This window comes from Myotis daubentonii, chromosome 1, assembly GCF_963259705.1.
Source record: "Myotis daubentonii chromosome 1, mMyoDau2.1, whole genome shotgun sequence".
Lineage (NCBI taxonomy): Eukaryota > Metazoa > Chordata > Mammalia > Chiroptera > Vespertilionidae > Myotis > Myotis daubentonii.
In genome coordinates, this window is record NC_081840.1 from 231,931,276 (window position 1) to 231,939,598 (window position 8,323).

Here is an 8,323-nt window from a genome sequence, read left to right on the forward strand (position 1 = left end):
TGCACACATATCGCATTTCCTGATGTCTAAGCTCCGCGGGACGCGTAGAGGCGGCTGTAACTCTGCACCCACAACGGCTCCCCAGCACTGGGCAGGCCGGGCTCAGTTTCAGATCAGAACCACAGGGGGCCTGTCCGAGGCCCTGCAGGCCCATGAGCCTCTGGGCTTGAGCAGGGAGCATGGGGCTCCCTCAGAACTGGGGAAAACCAGACCATGCTGGCCTGGCTCCCACACCTGGGGCAACACGGTGCTGGCCCACTCCCCACACCCAGGGGGCAGGGGGGACTGTGCCCCCAGAGTAGCATGGACATGGCTCCAGACCCTGCACATGGGGCTGATTCAGAGCTGCACAGACATTTGGGGTTCGGGGGCACCCTGAGTTAGAGCCCATGACTTGGGGTGAGGTGTGGCCGATGCCGCTGTGCAGGGACCGCTGCCTCAGGCAGGGAACTGGGGCTCCGTTACAGCACCCGGAGTCCCAAAGGCAGTGGCCGCCCCTGCCACGCCCCCTGGGTCACCTCCAGGGAGACCACCTGTGCCCACGGCCCTGGTCACTCGGAACCTAAAGCGAAGCAGCTGCGGGCAGAGGCGGGTCCTCTTCATTCGTTTGAAACTCGCTGCCAAGGAAGTGGGGCCATGAGGGGGGTCCTTGCCAGGCTCCCCTCTCGGAACCCCATGCCCACTGCAGTGCCACCGGGGCCACGGGGCTGCCGTTTTCCTGTGAGACCCCGGGGACACTGAATTCCCAGGACGAACAGAGGGTCAGAGAGGGCCGGCTGTGAGTCCTTGACCTGGAATGTCAGCAATCGAAAGAGGCGGCTGAGCCATCACCCCCTGCACCGCACGACGTGCACGACGCCCGCCACAGGGCAGCCTGAGTGAGGACCACCGGCGGGGCAAGCGGGGCCCAGCTCTGCCCGGCGCCACACCAGCGGGGCGGCCAGCGCTGCAGTGACACCGGGCACCGGTTTCTCGCTCTGGGGGCTGGAGTCGAGTTGCCGGATCATCTCTCCAAACCCCGGTCCTCTGATGGAAAAGCCAGAGCCTGGGGAAGAACAGTGCCCCACTCGCCCCACTCGCCCCACTCGCAGGAGGAGGCGGCTGCTGTGCGCGGGGAGGACCAGGCGGCCACAGTGAGGACCAGGCGGCCGCAGTGAAGCTCGAGTGGGATTGGACGCCCAAGCACAGAAGGACCTACCATCCCGACACTAGTCACTGCAGCTGTCCGCTCTCCGGGGGCTGGCCAGGAGCTGTGCATGGGACTGAGCGGCTGGAGGAAGGCCGGCGCAGCCCTGTGTCAGCTGATGCCACAGTGGCCCCAGGGGGCAATTTCAGGTCTGCCCTGAGCCCTGGCCACGTGCAAGCCTGGAGGCTGTGCCTGGAGCCCTGGGGGCCAAGTGTAAGCCTGGAGGCTGTGGGAGGCTGTGGGAGGCTGTGGGAGGCTGTGTGAGGCCGTGTCTGTGTGTGTGTGTGTGTCTCTGTGTGTGTGTGTGTGTGTGTGTCTGTGTGTGTGAGAGCATGCATGTGCCTGGAGGCCCCATGTAAGCCCTGCAGGGCCGTGTGTGAGCCTGGAGGCTGAGCCGTGTGTGAGCCTGGAGGCTGTGTGAGCCGTGTGTGAGCCTGGAGGCTGTATGTGCTGGGGTACAGGCTGCCCCACCTGCCTCCTGCGCCCTCTGGGCCCCGGGCCCTTGACACCCACAGCCCGGAGCCATCAGGAAAACAGGGGCTGTAACTCGCACCTCGTAGCGGGCAGAGAGCACTGAAGCAGGAGCAGAACCAGCAGGTGACAATGGAACCAACAGGTGTGCTTGTCCCCAAACCACCGCGCTCTCCCAGTCGCCGAGCCCGCCCCCTCGCGCTTGCAAATCCTCAGCGAGGGAAGCGTGCACAGAGCCCCGAGGACCGTTTGTCATAGAGCCTTTTGGTGTGCCCCCGGCCGCCCCCACGCCCGGAAGCCCGCTGAGGGCACGAGGCGCCCGGTGGGGCTTGCTGTCGGTGAACCAAAGGAAAAGCGGTGTCACAGAACTCCAAGCACACCTTCCACCCCCAACTCTGCCAGCTCCGGACCCGATGCCCCTGCCCTGCCAGGCTGTCCAGAGCCCCCAACACCAGCAGCCTCGGCATCGAGGGCAAAGCGAAAGTGTCCCGGAGACCTGCCTGGCGGAGGAGGCCGAGGCCTCACACCCACGCGCACGTCTCCCTGAACCAGCCTCACACCCGCCAGATCTCTCTGGGGACCGTGGAGGGGACGGCAATGCCGGCAGACAGGGGTCCCACATCTGAGGATGGCAGTGGCCCCATTTTCACATACGGGTACACTGAGGCACAAATAGGGAAGACAGACACTCAGGTCACACAGAAGCCTGGGAGTGTGGGGCTGAGCAGGGTCAGAGGTCATGGGCGCAGGGGCCTGACATGGTGAGACCCTGTCTGGAGCTGTGAACTGCCTTGGAGTGAACCCTGGACGGGCCGACCCAGCCCCGAACCCCAGAGGCCGCGGCTCTGCCTCCCGGGGATGCGCAGGCAGGTGACACCTGGGAGGCGGGGTCAGAAGATGAGGTGTGTGCCCAGCTGGTGTGGCGCAGTGGTTGAGCCTCGACCTATGAACCAGGAGGTCACGGTCGGGGCACAGGCCCGGGTTGTGGGCTCAATCCCCAGTGTGGGGCGTGCAGGAGGCAGACAGTCCATGATTCTCTCTCATCAGTGATGTTTCTATCTCTCTCTCCCTCTCCCTTCCTCTCTGAAATCAATAAAAATATATTTTAGAAGATGAGGTGCGCACCACCCCCTCACTAAGAAGTATCGTCATGACGCCCAAATGGATCAGCCTTATCCATCCCACACTCGCAGCCACATATGGTGAGGAGCCAGGAAGCCACCCTGGCAGCGGCTGAGAGGGGGGGACAGTGCCCGCCCCGCTGGGGAGACATGTGACTGGGCAAACTGGGGTTCAAATCCAACGCTGCCCTTTACAGGTGGGGTTATGTGACTCCAGGCCACCCACAGGCCTCCTGGGCACTCACGTCCCATTTGCATTGGGGACACCCCAGCGGCCCGAGAAGTGCCGTCGGACCTCACTCAGGAGCGCCTGGCCGGGCGGGGGCCCCGGGGAGCGCCCTGAGGCACGGCTGCCGTGACACCGAAGCAGCTGCTGCGACGCCCTAGAGACCGACCTCCCGGCAATGGAAACATCCCGGTAAACAGTCGTGCATCAGGTTGCGCTGCCCTCGGACGCGGCTCGGGGCAGCCCTGCGGCGGGCTCACGTTCCGGTCCCCTGGGCCGCTCACAAGACCACGTCATCCTCATGAGAAAGCGCCCAGGTTCCTGCCTGCACCTGCCTTTACCGCCCCGCCCCCCGCCCAGCAGGCTCAGCCTTCGGCCCCTACGGACCCTACGGACACCCCGGGGAGGCGGCACCGGAAGCTCAGAGAAGCCCAACAATCCACGAGCTGGCAGGTGGCAGAGCTGGGATCGGAGTCCAGACACTCCAACTCAGGGGAGGCCCTCCCACGTCCTGCCGAGGCCGGGGCAGTGAGCGGGGCAAGGGAGCCTGGGTCTGTGTGGGGGGCAGGTGGGGGTGTCCGGGGTCCGGCTTCCAGCCAGCAGCCCAGAGCCCCGGCGGCTGGCCTGGCCCTGAGCACCAGACGGGCTGGGCCCTTCCCCCTCCTGTCACTGCGATGTCCCCTGGCCAGCTCACAGCTCTCCCGAGACCCAGGTGATGCTCTGGAGCGGGGGTGGGGGCCGTCTGGCCCCAGGGACTATCAGGCTGGTGAAATCATGTGGCCTGGCCCCGCCAAGGGATTGGGGGCGAGTTCATTAGATGTTTGACCAAATACCGCAGGCTAATGTTTAGTGGCTAATTTTGTGTGGCCCGAGAATGTTATAAATACCCAAATGGCTCTGGGCAGGAAAAGGGTTCCCCACCCCCGCTCTGGAGGGTCAGGGGTCCGACAGGTGACTTCCTGCAGTGAGGGTCACACCCACTGTCCTGGGACAGTAAGACCGGACTTTCCCCACCGTCACCAAACTCGGGACTTGATGGGAGAAAATGCGCCATCTGCCCCCAGACTGCCTCATCGACAGAAACCAGAGTCAAAGGGTCCTGGTGGCCGGTTACGGGTTAGGAAGTGCCCCGTTCTGAGCTCGGGGTGCCCGGGCTGGGCTGAGCGGCCGGGGCTCCTGGGCCACCGCCGGCCTTTTCAGAGGCGACGTCTGATGACTCTCTGGGTCCAGATGCCCTGTCTTCTGCGGCACCGACTTCAGATGGTCACAGGGACCGGCACCAGCGCCACCACCGTGAGGGGCTCCAGGATGGTGCTGCCTGGGCGCCCGCCCCGCCCAGCCAGGGGTCCTCTCCCCGAGCCCTGGATTCGGCAGCAGAGCGCATGCGCCTGAGACCGGGAAGCGGTGGTTTCTCGCTCTCACCTGATTCTCCTGGCGAAAGGAAAGCGGGACAATGAGGAAATTCTGGGAAAGTCACAGAACCGGGAAAGATGCCGACGGGGGGGGGGGGGGGGGGCTCGCTCTCCCCCTCACCGGGGGCCTCATCCCCTAGTCTCTGCTCCGCCCCGTTTTTGAAGAGCGCAGGTCATGGGTGACAGGCAATGCTTGTCCTCCCTGTTTTCTCAATGTAACTTTCCTGAAGCATTTTCTCCCAGCTTTCAACTCCCCGCCGCGGGCATCTAGTGAACATTCGTTGACGGAAGGAATGATCACAGGCCTACGACCCCCTCGCTGCCTCCACCTTGAGGCGGCTCCGACTTGGGCTGTCATCAGTGATGCTCACAGGGACACGCGGGTGGCCGCGTCCCTGCCCGCACTGGGGTTAGGGAAGGACTTGCCTGTCTGCTCCAGACGCGGGGACCTGCGCCAGCCAGAGTGGGGACAGGGCTCGGTCTGGCTCTGCCACACACTCCCCTTGGCCCTGGACCGTGGTTTTACTTCTCAGGCCTCGGTTTCCTCCCAGCATCTTCCATGTCCCTTCCGGCTCTGCAGTGCTAACACAGCAGCCAGCCAGCTACCAGGCTCTCCACCTGGTCCTGCACCCTGTCCTGGGCTGAATCGTGTCTCTGACCCCCCGCCCCCCCATCCAGATGTTAAAGTCTTACCCCCCAGGACCTGGGATGCGACTGCATTTGGAGAGAAGACCTTCACGGAGGTAATTAAGGCAAATGAGGTCACAGCGATGGGCCCCGATCCAACAGGCCTGCTGCCCTTATAGGAAGAGGCGAGTAGGACACAGACGCAGGCAGAGGAGGACGCTGTGGGGACACAGGGAGGAGACGGCCATCTACACGCCAAGGACAGGCCTCGGAGGAGCCAACAACCCTCCTGACCCCTTGGTCCTGGACCTCCAGCCTCCGGACGGGGGGGAGACTACACTTCCACTGCTCAGCCCCGGCAGCACAGCATCGCCCTCCCACGAACCTCTGACCCCGGGATCCTGCCTCCCGGAGCCGCAGCCGCCCCGGGAGGTCACGGGCTCAGAGGGAGCCTGGGTCTCGCTCAAGGAGCCCACGGGTGGCAGAGCTGACACGGGGGCCCCTCCCAGCTCGGGTCCTTCCCTGAGCCCCACTTTGACCCGCTGTGACCCCATGGGTTGCGATGCTATGAAGCCACCGTCACACTTGCCATCTCATCATCTACTGCCCCCTCCCCACCCGTGGGCTGGCCCTGCAGGCAGAGCTAAGGGCATTCCCTCTATCCAATGGGGAAACTGAGGCAAGGGGAGCCCACAGCTAGTGCGCTGGACTGGGATCCAAGGGTGCCCAATGCCATCTCCTGCCATCTCCCCAGCCCCTGGAGGTCGGCATGGCAACAAAACAAGTGGGCGACTGCGTGGGCCTCCACGCCACCGCAGCCACCTAGGGCGTCCTCGTTATCCAACCAGGAGAGACGCTCCCGCAGCCCCAGTGGCTCAAAGGCAAGGGGAGGCATCCAGGCTGCCTCAGGTGTAGACCATCGGCCCTCAGGGCAGCTGGAGCCTGGACCTCGTGACGCCTCCACGCACCTGCTGGCGCCGGCTCCGGGTGATGCCGGCCTCCCGTGGGGAGGGCGGTCGGGGGACCTGCTCTTGCTGATGACGGAAGCCCTGACCTGCCAGGGGTGCACAGTGGCCAGACATCTGAGCCCAGTGCGGGCACCGGGGCTGTGCGGCTCCCGTGAGTGCGGTGGGAACCGCAGCTGTGCAGATGGGCGGGGACGGGCTGGGGCTCGAGGGACAGGTGGACGGCCGCGCATGCTCACTGCCCGGTCCAGAGCGCTGGACCAGCTCAGGAAGACCGAGGTGAACTCCGCCACCCAGCAATGTCCGTCACAAGCTAATAAGAACCTACTGTGTGCAGGTAACCGGCGATGCTGCTTTTATACGCCAGGAAGCCACGCCCAGGAGGGTGCCCAGACCACCAGGCGGGCACGACGGTTCAAACCCCGCCCCTTGCTTTTTCCATCCTCGACCCCCGTGGCCCCGATGCCCACATACCCTCTTCCAGGACTACCGCCAACGGGGGTGGGGGGTGGGGGGTGGGGGGGGCTTCCTCCAGGGCTCCCTCTGATTACAGGAGGGTGGGAGGTATCAATTATGGTCACAGCAAGCCCCAAATTACCCTGTGCGCACCCTGCCATTACCCCGCCTCCCGTTGAATGTGCCTGGAGGTCGGGCCAAGTCTGGGGTTGCCCTGCTCCCGAGCCGCCCCCGATAACACGTTGGCCATTCCCGAAGTCCTCTTCCAGACACGCAGCCTCCCCCACCTGCCGCCTGCTCTCCCCACTCTCCCAGCGCCCACAGCCTGCAGTGCCTCCTGGGGTCTGGGAGGGGGAGGGCACCGCTGCTGGAGGGAGGGCTCCCTGGAGACACAGTCCCCCCAGGCCGACCCCCACCCCCACTCCGGGGAAGCAGCTGTCCCCACGGGTGTCTGCAGCAGGGCCAAGGGCCACACTGCAGGCTGTGGAGAGGCAGGAAGCACGGGTTCGAGTCCCCACCCCGCTGTGGGAACTGAGCAAGTGACTCAAGCGCACAGTCCCACCCTGAAAAATAGGGTGACGGCCCCTCCCCGCCAGGGAATGCAGGCAAGACCTCCGCCCAGGGCCGGGCCCCAGGAGGCAGTCAAACCCGGGTCTCCCAGGCCATGACCCACACTCCCCCGCCAAGGCCCCGGCTCCCGGCCTCAGTTTCCCCCAGCCCTTGGCGCGGCGGGCCTGTGGCGACGAGGCATTTTCCAGCGCCGCCCAGAGGCCGTGCGCGCGACCCGGTGGGTGCAGCGCAGCAGGCAGCCGTGGGGATGCGCAGGGGTGAGGCGACAGGCTGCTGGCAGCGACGAGGGCGAGTCGCAAACACCTGCAGGCTCCGTGCCCGGAATCCGCCCTGGGCGAGAGCGGGCACTGGGGACAGGCCTGGCGCCCTCCACCCAGGACCTAGGCGCGGCGGGAACCGTGCCAGGGCGGCGCCCCCTGCCGCAGAGCCCCCGGGTCATCGTCACGGCTCTCTGCGCCTGGATTTGCGGCGGCCCCGCGTCCCTCCCGGGTCCCGGCGCCTCCTGCACCTGCGGCGACGCCGGACCCACCGAGAAGCTGAGGAGCGGAGCCTTCCAGACAGCCCAGCGCAGCCACCAGCCCGGGCGCTGGGAAGGGGTCACCAGCCCGCGCGGCCGAGCTACGTGCCCGGGGCGCGGGGCCAGGGAGGGGGCTGCGCGCCGGGCCCTCGGGAGCGAAAGACCCGGGAGCAAAAGTTGGGCGGCACCGCTGGGCGACGTGCCCCGGGCTGCAGGTGCAGCTCCCCCGCCCTCGCTGCGCCGCGACCCCGCTCGGGAAAGCGCGCTCCACGGTGCCCACACTCACCCGCACTCATCCCGGCGGCAGCTCCGAGTCGGCCCTGCTGGTGCGGCTGCAGCCCGGCGCTCCAGCCCGCAGGTGCGGCGCCTGGCGGCGCGACGACCCACCGCCCGCAGGTCAGCGGCTGCGCGCACAGCGGCGCCTGCCCGCAGCCTCGCCGCAGACCCGGGGCGCGCCAGCCCCGCCCCGTCGGCTCCGCCCCGTCGGCCCCGCCCCCGGGTTGTCCCGCCCCGTCCCGCCCCACCCCCGTCGCGTCGCGGGCGGGGCGCACCCTGGGAAGTGTAGGCGCCGCGCCCCCATCATTCAGCCTTCACATCCCAGCCGCCGCACCGATGGACTACAAGTCCCGGCAGGCCGCGCGCCTGGCGCATGCGCAAGGAGGCGACGCCGCTGCGGCCTCCTGCAGCCACTCGTGGGTCTCTGCGGAGCTGTCACCGTTGCCTGGCTGTCTGCCTGACTGGCGCCAGCTGTTGGCAGCCCGGGATTGCCGAG

General features: G+C 66.6%; 1 protein-coding gene across 1 annotated transcript in view; it reads right to left on the reverse strand.

Moving 5' to 3' along the window:
• The window catches only part of ABLIM2 (actin binding LIM protein family member 2), a 102,428-nt gene extending 94,413 nt beyond the window's left edge, over positions 1-8,015 (reverse strand). The window contains exon 1 of the transcript XR_009450097.1: positions 7,838-8,015. The gene's annotated coding sequence lies outside the window, so the exon portion shown is untranslated. The remainder of the gene's footprint in view (positions 1-7,837) is intronic.
• Positions 8,016-8,323: the final 308 nt, after the last annotated feature.